We start from the raw sequence: 11,682 nt of genomic DNA, 5'->3' as shown, positions 1-11,682 counted from the left end.
AGGGATGTGTGGATGTAGAGAGTTGGTTTAGGGCCATTTCTACTAAAAAGCAGATTATTATCTTGGCAATGCTTTAGCTTTGTTAGATGACAGTGTAGGAAAAAAATGAACGTTTGGGTTGCTTATCTTTAAAGTTTAAAAAGGGTACCAGCTAAGAAAAAGATATGTCACACAGTGATGTGACAGGAATACAAAGTTTCAGATACCAAATCTGTTATCTTCCAAGTCTCAACCCTAGACAGAAAGAGGTTTTTTGTTTGTTCAGCCACAGCTTGCTTTTCTCTTATTGAAAAGGTAAAGCGTTTGAAACATGACCTAATGGAAACTGAAGCCTTCTGTTTCTAAAGTCCACATAAAAGGTACAGCATGGACAGAAGCAAAGCAACCTCCCCATACTAGTCTGCCAAAAGTGACTTGAAGACACTACTTTTGACTCATTCGGCCCTTGACTTATTACTTGGGATTGCCAAAAGGTGTGCTAATAAGTGCCAATTGTACTATGCTGTTTTTGGACTAAGACTGATTTCACATGAGGAAAAAAACACAAAAGGCCATTGGATTACAGTGGCTTTTGATCACTACTCACCTAGGAGGGATTTGAGCTGGAAACCTAGATATAAAAGGATTAATGTCCCATAACCAGTTCTCTGTGCTATGTAGTCCCTAACATTTCTATAGTTAAAACATTCACAGAACCACAAGGGAGAGCCCAAGGTTTATCTTGATCAGCCAACATGTGTTAAAATTGCAACTTGCCTTGTTTATAGTAGGATTTTAACATGTCAGCTAGCAGGTGTTAAAACACATCTTTTTTTGTAATGAAAGCAAGGCCTAATAGACTTCACCTCCTCTTGGGATACTCTTGAACCACCCCTGCCAAGGGTTACATCAATGATCATGGGAATGAAAAGCCCATCTTACAAGATGAGACTAAGGGCTGGTCTACGCTTAAAACGCAGCAGTGGTGCAGCTGTGTTGCTGTAACTCTTTATGAAGATATTACTGCACTGACGGGAGGACTTCTCCCGCTGGCGTAGTTAATCCATCTCCACAAGAGGCAGCTGCTATGTCAACGTGAGAAACCCTCCCATCAACATAGTGCTGTTTACACTAGGGCTTAGGTTGGTATAATTGCGTTGCTCAGGGGTGTAGCTTTTTCACTATGCTGAGTGATGTAGTTATACCGATGTAAGTTTATGGTGTAGATCTGACCTTAAAGAGTGTGGTGTGGTTAGCCGAGCAAAAGGAAAGCTGAGAGGGTTCATGACTACTCTCTATAAATATAAGAACATAAGAACGGCCATACTGAGTCAGACCAAAGGTCCATTTAGCCCAATATCCTGTCTTACAACAGTGGCCAATGCCAGGTGTCCCACGGTGTATATAATGGTGTAAACACCAGAGAGTGTGAAGAGCTGTTTAAGCTAAGGGACACTGTTGGCACAAGAACAAATAGGTATAAATTGGACATAAATAAATGTAGTCTAGAAATTAGAAGAAGGTTTCTAACCACACGAGACAGGTGAGGTTTTGGAGTAGCCTCCCACTGTAGGGGCAAACAACATAAGTAGTTTTAAGATGGAGCTTGATAAATTTATGGGTGTATATGATGGGGTAGCAAGGGACTGGACCTGATGACCCAGAAGTTCCCTTCCAGTCCTATGACTTTTATTCCTGCAGTTCATCAAAATATTTCAGAAAAGCAAAAGATTTTGCCCAACATTCTCAAAGATCTTCACCTTCTACCCACCCCCACTATACTATCAATATATTCAGTGGGCCAGATTCACAGGTACAGTGCGACTGCTTTGCACTGCTCCAATAACACAGAACAGCACTAAGCTCAGTTTACCTGGACAGTTAAGATTCATAGATTCCAAGGCCAAGACCATCATGACCCTCTGCATAGCACAGGCCACACGACTTCCCCAAAATAATTCCTGCAGCAGATCTTTTAGAAAAACATCCAATCTAAATGTAAAAATTGTCAGTGATGGCGAATCCACCCGAAACTTGGTAAATTGTTCCAACGGTTAATTACTTTCACTATTAAAAATTTATGCCTTATTTTGTGTCTGAATTTGTGTAGCTTCAATTTCCAGCCATTGGATTGTGTTATGCCTTTCTCTGCTAGACTGAAGAGCCCATTATTAAATATTTTTTCCCTATGTAGGTACTTATAGGCTGTAATCAAGTCAACCCTTAACCTTCTTTTTGTTCCTTTGCTCCTTGAGTTTATCACTACAAGGTGTTTTCTGATCCTTTAATAATTCTCATGGCTGTTCTTTGAACTCTCCCCAGTTTATCAACATCCTTCTTGAATTGTGGACACCACAACTGGACACAGTATTTCAGCTGCAGTCTCACCAGTGCCAAATACAGCTGTAAAAAACCACTCTATTTTACTCCAGATTACCCTGTTCTTATGAATCCCAGGATTGCATTAGCCCTTTGGCCATAGTGTCACAATGGGAGCTCATTTTCCACAATACCCAATTTTTTTCAGAGTCACTGTTTGCCAGGATAGAGTTTCCCATCCTGTAATTACAGCCTACCTTCTTTGTCCTAGATGTGTACCTTTACATTTAGCCACATTATAATGCATATTGTTTGCTTGTGCCCAGATTACCAAGTCATTCAGATCACTCTGTAGCAGTGACCTGTCCTCTTCATTATTTACCACTCCCCCAATTTTTGTCTCATCTGAAAACGTTATGAGTGATGATTTTATGTATTTTCAGGTCTTTAATAAAAATGTTAAATAGGGTATGGCCAAGCTATTTAAACTGGGTTAAGAGCTGTTCAGCATCACTGGAGCAGTGCAAAGCAGCCAGAGCATACTGAGGAATCTGGGCCAAGTATGTTTTCTAGGAACAAAATATAAAACTTTTCCAACAAGGGCACTTACTATAACCTTGATTGCCATGTTATATTGCCTCCATCCTTAGCTATGACAGATATTTCTGTTTAAATAGGAAAATAGATTCATCCCTCTGTCTGGAGAACAAAAACAGTTACATTCAACATTTGTCTTACTTGGGTTTGACAGGAATCCAGCCACTGCCAGGAATGGTGGTGTCTGGTAGGACTGGGGCTGGTTGAACTCCAGCAAGTGGGAATGGCAATAGAACATCTGTCTGTAGAAACCTATGTGAATCAGCTTAATTTCTGAACCAGAATGCAGCTGTCTTTTTACAGTGAGGGCATATTTTTTGTCAGATAGTTGCAGAGGGGTATTGGAAGGTTTATTTTCTTGGTCTCTTTATTGTGAAAATGTTGACAGTGAGCCCCTGACAGCCTTTCTGCTTTTGCTCTGGCACCTCTCTCTCTCTCTCTCTGTCTGTGTGTGTGTGTCTTCCTGACTACATCCAGTTCTCCTGTCAGTGGATACTGTCCTTGAACTGAACAAAATCCTCACAAGCTGTGCTATGAGTTGAGTCACTTACCTTTCTCTCTAGAGGAGTTTATCTCCCTTGACAAGGTTTTGTCTGGTTTTAGTGGCACAGTTAGTGACAATCCATGCATGCAGCAGCATGTGACCCAGGCTACTTGCATCAGAGTGTGTAGTCATCAGAACTGTCACACAGTCAGAACAAGTTAATTCAACATGAGGAGAGGTGCAGGTTGTAATAATATCAGGCCTCTAGAGAGGGTGCTGTCATACAGTGTGTACCAGCAGCTGCCCCAGCTGCTCCCTCCCATGTACAAGAATGCAAGCTGACAGGCAGCAGATTTCTTCACATAAGGTTGGCAAGTGTGCATGTTAATTTCCTGACCGTTCAACAGAGCTGGTAATGTTGCTTGCTATAACGTTTGGTAAAGACACTTTTTGCCTTTCACCTTAGTAAATTATCTGGCAACCCAGAATGTGTTTGTCAGAATGGGTCAATGTTCAAAGGATTGTAACAGGTCATTGGCCTCATACTACTCTGCTGCTGCTGGTATTGAGCTGTTCTGGTTTTAATTTTCTGACAGTGCTGTTCATCACTAATGAAGATTACTACTTCTTGTATAAGTGTTTTTTTCTTCTACAGGAGGTAATTTCCTCTAAGCTACAGGTGCCATTAAAGAACATTTTAAGAGTATTGACCTTTGAAAATTTTGCTTCTCTGATGCCGGGAAACCAATTTCTTGGAGACAGAGGGTTTCCTATTCTAGAAGGTAGGGAATGGCTGTTCTCTCTCTCTCTCTCTCTCTGTATGTGTGTGGTTTCCCCATAATAAACAGAAAACAAATTATCAGTTTCAGGCAGATATGAAGTCTTTTAAACTCTGGATTCAAAGACAGAAGGCCATGAGTAAAGAATGGGTAGTTTCAGACCTGAACAGTCAAGGGCTTTATGGGTGCAACCATTCAGGTATGATTAAACAAAATAGCAAAACTTAGGATTTGGGCCTATATCTTTAGGAAACTAGAATATGAAAATTCTATGTGTTATTTCCATATAGGCCAGTTTTCTATATATAGAAAACAGTGATTATAATTACTAGAGCTCTTCTTTAAAATTCAAAACATAGTTCATGAACAGGATATTTTGTTTAACAAAATTTACGCATTTACCCTTTTCGTTCAAATTCTCCGCTGCATCCAGCTGCTGGATACAGATCCTTGAGGGCTTATCTACATGGGAAAGTTTTAACAATTATACTGGTAAACTGATAGTTATGCTGTATAGCTCCCGCTGTGAACAAACTTACTCCAGTATCAGAGGGCCTTTTTCAGTTTAGCTTAAACCTCTTCCGAAGAAAAATAGCTATTAATTAAAAAAAAAGACCCTTATATAGGAGAATTAAGCTTTATCTACACAGGGAAATTGACTAGTATAGCTATTGCAGAATAAGTTATTCTCTGATAGCTATTCTGCGATAGTTTGCTATGTGGACACTATTCCAGAATAAAAGTCACTTTCATTGCAGAATAATTACGCCACTTTGTGAGCAGAGTAATTATCTGAGAATAAAGTCACTTTTATTCAGGAATAGAGTGTTCATCTGGCGAGCTATTCCAGAATATGGAATATTCTATGCTGGTCAGTTTCGCTATGTGTCCACACAGAGGGTTATACCATTATCATTATATCAATTTAAATTTACACCTTGGCTTATACTGGTGTAACATCCTAGGTAGACACTGCACACACAGCAGCTACATGCCCTCTGTGTACCAGGGAGTTCCATAAGGCATGATGGTAGCAGGCACAGTTAGGGTGACCAGACATCCTGATTTGGGGCTTTGTCTTATATAGGTGCCTATTAGCTCCATTTCCTGCCCTGATTTTTCACACTTGCTGTCTGGTCACCCTTACTGGAGCCCTGGTCATGGTGGTACGGCACACTGGTGCCAATGTTGGACAGTACCTGTAAGGTCCCAAATATGTTCGTATACTCTAATTGGAAGGCATAAAAAGTGTACGGCTCAAGCAGAGCTATTATTTATTCGTAATAGTAATAATAATAATTATTTCTGATTTCACCTTCCTCTGCAGCATGGGACATGGGCCTCTTGCTGGTTTGAACAAGAGTAAATTATGGGTTCTCTGTAGCTTGATATCTTTACATCAAGACTGGAGGACTTCAGTAACCCAGCCAGAGATTTTTGACCTATTAGAGGGTGAAGTTCTGTGGCCTGTGATGTGACAGAGGTCAGAATGGTCCATTCTGGTCTTAAGGTCTATGAGTCTAAGCTTCTTCACACAGTTCTGCCAGCGTACCTCATTCTTGACCTGAAAAATACAGTTATTTCTATTTCATTGGATTTAATCCTGGTGTACTGTACCATCTCCTTCATATCTGAGCGCCTTTCCCTCGTATATTAAACAACTGTCTGCAGCTTTCTCAAACAGGGACCACCAACTGTCTGATATGGACAAATGCCCATCGAGGACTAAGAGGAATCTATTAAGCTCATTTTTACTTGTGACCCAAGCCAAAATTTGAATCCAAGGCTTTGGAGTTGAATGGTGTGAGGATATGTGAATTGGTTCTTAAAATCTGAAGCAGGAATGAGGCTGAGTGAGTTTTTATGCAAAGGCTTAACAGACAAGCTGATCCTGAGTGAAAGCAGCATTAGGGATAATATTGTTTTATAAATATACTTTATTCTATTTCTTGTTCACTGTTAGAAGAAAGTAGCATTCTGTGATTCCTAACTATTCTCACATAGCAAAAGGCAAGTGCATTAACCCACTGTGATACCTAGCTTCTTTCAACATGACACAACTGTGTGAATCCTCTCCTGCTGTGTTTGTGTTTTAGATGCCTACATAGATATACCATTTCCGTATCCAGAGAGGCTGTTATGTTAGAGTACATGGGTAGGAACAGGAAAGTGAGGACAGACTGGAACTCTTTGGCATAATGAAGGCTGCTCAGGACAGACTTTCCCTCTTGCAACAGAATGCTCAGTTTTGGAGGGAAACCTGGATGGGAACACTAATGAGACAGTTAGGTTTCCTCAGCTATCAAATCCTTTCCACCAGCCATGTAAGTAAACAGCTCATTTTTTCAAATAATATCAATTTTGCCACTGAAATTGCATGAACTTGTAGTGGATGGTTTAGTTTTATGGTACTCTTCCTGACTGTAAAATATTTCCACTCAGTTTTGTTCCCACCTCTGTTTCATCAAGGCCTTCCTCCTAAAATGTGGTTCCTGGGTTGTTTGGTATAAAATCAGAGCATTTATTTTTCATTTCCCCTGCTGTTTGATCAGGACATGTTCACCCGAATCAGAGATGAGCTGATCAAATCTGGACAGATGGCAGGTCTCATCTCACCCCCAGAGCAGCTGCCTCTGCTGACAAAGATACTCTATGTCTCCTTAGATGAAAGAACAGGAGAGGGCTGGGAAAACCATTGAATATTTCATCCAACATGAAGTGATGAAGTGATTTTACAACATACTTATGGTGATTAAATTAAATTGATTCCCGTCATCTATATTTTATTCATTGCTCGACTCTTTCTTTTTTCTTAAGAGGAGTGGCAGCAATTAGTGTAGTCTGACGCATACAAACAGTGGCTTTTAGCCTTTTTTTTTTCTTTTCTTTTTTGGTGGGGAGAGAACACATAATTTTGAGTAATATAACAGTATATCCAGGTGTTTGGTATGAAGCTGGGTGAGAAATCAGAGTAATGCATTTTATATTATGTGTTGTTTTTTTCCCCTTTCACCCCTAGACATGTAGGAAGCACTCCTAAGGTGTGGTGGAGTTCTGATAAAAAATGCTCTGACATTTGCTCACTACTGCCTTGTCAGTGTAGATCAAGTTCTGGCTGATCAAAACAACCCTGCAGGCGAGATTGAGATAGCTCTTCACTTCACCCTGATGCTGAAAGACTGTAACAGACTGGGAGCCAGTAAATTAGCACTGACTATTACCAGGGTATATGTGTGTGGGGGCGGGTTGCGTAACAATTAGCAATTTTTGCAGTCATTTAGTTTGGACTTTTTGTACTGAGAGGGTGATGAAATGGGTACTGAACACGAGGAGTGCTGCTCTGTACTTCACATCAACATTTCCTTTGTGACTCAGGGCCCCCACCACTGTTACGATGTTTGCCAGCGGCTGATCAGTTGTGCAAAAGAAGCGGATGTAACATCTGCTCATGCTGTACAGACAGGGAGTGCTAGGTGGCATGTATGTAGCTCCTAAGTCATCTTAAGATTGCTTCCTCCTCCATACTGTTGTGGTGGGGAAAGACGGGAATTGGCATCACTGAAGTTCTAATTACCTACCCAGATCCAACAAAGGCTGGAGGTGGGAGGAAAGAAAGAGAGAAAGAAAAATGAGAGTCACTGACTGCCTCTCTTCGTGGGGAGGGAGAATTAAAAATGTGTCGCATCACCTCCACTCCCACATGCACAGGCAGATTATGGAAGAAAATAGACTCTTGTCCACGATGGCCCTGGGCCTAGCCCTCTTATTTGTGATAGGTTCGGGCAGCTGAAGGGCTTGGTGAGGTGGGAGGGGTTCTGAGGGAAAGTGAGCAGAAAGGAATTTCTCTGGGGGAATAGTGAGGACAAAAGAGGGTTTCTGGAAGACAGAATGAGTGGAGAAGAGGAGATTTTGGTAGAGATCGAGGAGGGCAGATCCTGAAGAGTTACGGAGAGGGAGGGAATACTATTGGATGTCAAAGTATGAGCAGATTTAAAGTAATATATACTGGGATGGTGGGAGGAAGCCTCACAGGAGAGGATTCAGGAGAAAAGGAGGCTATGTTGCCGGCTGGGGAGCCTAGTGGGATAGCTGGCTTTATCCCAGCAAAGAAACTGGCACACCTAAATTTGTTTCCTCTGGAAATCTGTGTGACCAAATCCAGTTGTCCCAAAATGCTTAGCCAAGTGGTGGTTTAGATCCCACTAGTTTAGCAATTACATAGCAAATGGAGCTCAGCAGTGTGCTCAGCAGTTTCTCATACACAACCACTGTCAGTGGTTACCGTTTTTTGTTGAGAAAATTTGGAGGCTCACTGTGGGAAATACAGCAGTGGCTGAGGATTGAAGGGGCAAACATGAATGTAGAGAAAACCCCATTCTCAGGGCATTATGCCTTTCATCCTTTGCGGGAATGTGTGAGGTTTTAGTGTACATGCACACACAAGAGGAATGAGGGGGCTTAGGCACACTGACGGTTAAAGGGAAATACCTTTATAAAGGGAAGATATAGTAAAAATAGTCTGTGTACAAAGCACCTTTTCCAGTTTGCTGTACGTTTTTGAAAGTATTTGAGGCAATTGGCAAATACCCCATTGTGCCTAGAGAGACTGGGATACTCTCCACTAAAGTGAATGGAGGTTATGTCAGCAACTGGAGGTGTCTACACACTAACAGCCAATTTTGTATAGAGTCATAGAATCAGAGAATATCAGGGTTGGAAGGGACCTCAGGAGGTCATCTAGTCCAACCCCCTGCTCAAAGCAGGACCAATCCCTACTTAAATCATCCCAGCCAGGGCTTTGTCAAGCCTGACCTTAAAAATCTCTAAGGAAGGAGATTCTACCACCTCCCTAGGTAACGCATTCCAGTGTTTCACCACCCTCCTAGTGAAAAAGTTTTTCCTAATATCCAACCTAAACCTCCCCCACTGCAACTTGAGACCATTACTCCTTGTCCTTAAACAGTCCTTAAACAATCTATGAATGTGTAACTCCCACTAATCTCAGTGGGAGTTGTCTGAGGCCATGTCTATACTACGAAATTAGGTTGAATTTCTAGAATTCGGTTTTGTAGAAAGTGTTTTTATACAGTTGATTGTGTGTATCCCCACACAAATGCTCTAAGTGCATGTAGTCGGCAGAGTGTGTCCACAGTACCGAGGCAACCGTCAACTTCCGGAGCGTTGCACTGTGGGTGGCAACACAGTGCCACAGTTCCCGCAGTCTCCCCCACCCATTTGAATTCTGGGTAGAAATCCCAATGTGTGATGGGGCAAAAACATTGTCGCGGGTGGTTCTGGGTACATATCGTCAGGCTCCCTTTCCCTCCCTCCCTCCGTGAAAGTAACGGCAGACAATTGTTTCACGCCTTTTTTCCTGGGTTACCCGAGCAGACGCCATACCACGGCAAGCATGGAGCCTGCTCAGCTCACTGTCACCGTATGTCTCCTGGGTGTTGGCAGATGTGGTACTGCCTTGCTACACAGCAGCCGCTCATTGCCTTTTGGCAGCAGACAGTGCAGTATGACTGGTAGCCATCGTCGACGTAGTCCAGGGTGCTCTTTTAACCCACCTCAGTGAGGTCATGGGCGCCTGGGCAAACATGGGAGTGACTCAGCCAGGTCATTACCCTTTTAAGTTTCGTCTCATGGCAATTCAGTCCTGCCAGCTGTCCCGCTGCACTGTCTTTTAATGAGCAGCCAGGAGACGACAATGGCCAGCAGTCATACTGCATCGTCTTCTGCCGAGCACCCAGGACATGATGATGGCCAGCAGTCATACTGCACAGTCTGCTGCCAGCAAGATGTATAAAGATAGATGAAGTGGCTCAAAACAAGAAATAGACTAGATTTGTTTTGTATTCATTTTCTCCCCCCTCCCTCCATAAAATCAACGGCCTGTAAACCCAGGGTTTTGAGTTCTATCCTTGAGGGGGCCATTCTGTTTCTCATTGATGCAAAGCCACCCCCTTTGTTGATTTTAATTCCCTGTAAACCAACCCTGTAAGCCATGTTGTCAGTCGCCCCTCTCTCTGTCAGAGCAACGGCAGACAATCGTTTCGCGCCCTTTTCCCTGGATTGCCCGAGCAGACGCTGTAGCACAGCAAGCATGGAGCCCGTTCAGCTTGCCTCAGCAGTTATGACTATTGTAAACACCTTGTGCATTATCGTGCAGTTTATGCAGAACCAGCACCTGAGAAACCAGGCGAGGAGGTGACGGCAGCATGGTGATGAGGACATGGACACAGAATTCTCTAATTCCGCAGTCCCCAGCAATTTGGAGATCATGGTGTTACTGGGGCAGACTCATGCCGTGGAACGCCGATTTTTGCCCTGGGAAACAAGCACAGAGTGGTGGGACTGCATAGTGTTGAGACGATTCCCAGTGGCTCCGAAACTTTTGCATGCGTAAGGGCACGTTTATGGAACTTTGTGACTTGCTTTCCCCTGCCCTGAAGTGCAAGAATACCAAGATGAGAGCAGCCCTCACAGTTCACAAGCGAGTGGCAATAGCCCTGTGGAAGCTTGCAATGCCAGACAGCTACTGGTCAGTCAGTAATCAATTTGGAGTGGGCAAATCTACTGTGGGGGTTGCTGTGATGCAAGTAGCCAACGCAATCATTGAGCTGCTGCTATCAAAGGTAGTGACTCTAGGAAATTTACAGGTCATACTAGATGGCTTTGCTGCAATGGGATTCCCTAACTGTGGTGGCACTATAGATGGAATGCATATCCCTATCTTGGGACCGGACCACCAAGGCAGCCAGTACATAAACCGAAAGAGGTACTTTTCAATGGTGCTGCAAGCACTGGTAGATCACAAGGAACGTTTCACCAACATCAACTTGGGATGGCCGGGAAAGGCCATGACGTTCGTGTCTTCAGGAACTCTGGTCTGTTTAAACGGCTGCAGGAAGGGATTTACTTTCCAGGCCATGTTGAGGATGTTGAAATGCCTATAGTTATCCTTGGGGACCCAGCCTACCCCTTCATGCCATGGCTCATGAAGCCGTACACAGGCAGCCTGGACAGTAGTCAGCAGCTGTTCAACTATAGGCTGAGCAAGTGCAGAATGATGGTAGTGGGTGCATTTGGACGTTTAAAGGGTCGCTGGTGCAGTTTACTGACTCGGTCTGACCTCAGCGAAACCAATATTCCCATTGTTATTGGTGCTTGCTGTGTGCTCCACAATCTCTGTGAGAGTAAGAGGGCGGGTGGGAGGTTGATGGAAATCGCCTGGCCACTGAATACGCGCAGACAGACACCAGGGCGATTAGAAGAGCACAACGCATCAGAGAAGCTTTGAAAACCAGTTTCATGACTGGCCAGGGTACTGTGTGACACTTCTGTTTGTTTCTCCTTGATGAAAACCTGTCCCCTTGGTTGTCTCTAAATTCCCTGTAAGCCACCTGCTCGCCCCTCTTCGATCACAGCTTGCTTGCAAAGGAAATAAAGTCACTATCATTTAAAAAACATGTATTCTTTATTAACTGATTATAAAAATAGGGAGATAATTCACAAGGTAGC

At 43.1% G+C, this 11,682-nt stretch overlaps 1 long non-coding RNA gene across 3 annotated transcripts; it reads left to right on the top strand.

The window, feature by feature from the left end:
• The first annotated feature begins 4,096 nt into the window (after positions 1-4,096).
• Positions 4,097-11,595, top strand: LOC140912089 (uncharacterized). 3 transcript variants are annotated; one of them, XR_012159221.2, is made up of 4 exons: positions 4,097-4,161; positions 6,255-6,482; positions 6,823-6,906; positions 10,331-11,595. It is a non-coding gene; the product is annotated as an uncharacterized LOC140912089 (long non-coding RNA). The 3 variants fall into 3 exon arrangements; XR_012159223.1 differs by lacking the exon at positions 4,097-4,161 and adding an exon at positions 4,292-4,357; XR_012159222.2 differs by lacking the exon at positions 6,823-6,906.
• Positions 11,596-11,682: the final 87 nt, after the last annotated feature.

The sequence above is a fragment of the Lepidochelys kempii genome, chromosome 5 (assembly GCF_965140285.1).
Source record: "Lepidochelys kempii isolate rLepKem1 chromosome 5, rLepKem1.hap1, whole genome shotgun sequence".
NCBI classification, from domain to species: Eukaryota; Metazoa; Chordata; order Testudines; family Cheloniidae; genus Lepidochelys; species Lepidochelys kempii.
This window is presented reverse-complemented; position numbering and strand designations above follow the sequence as displayed.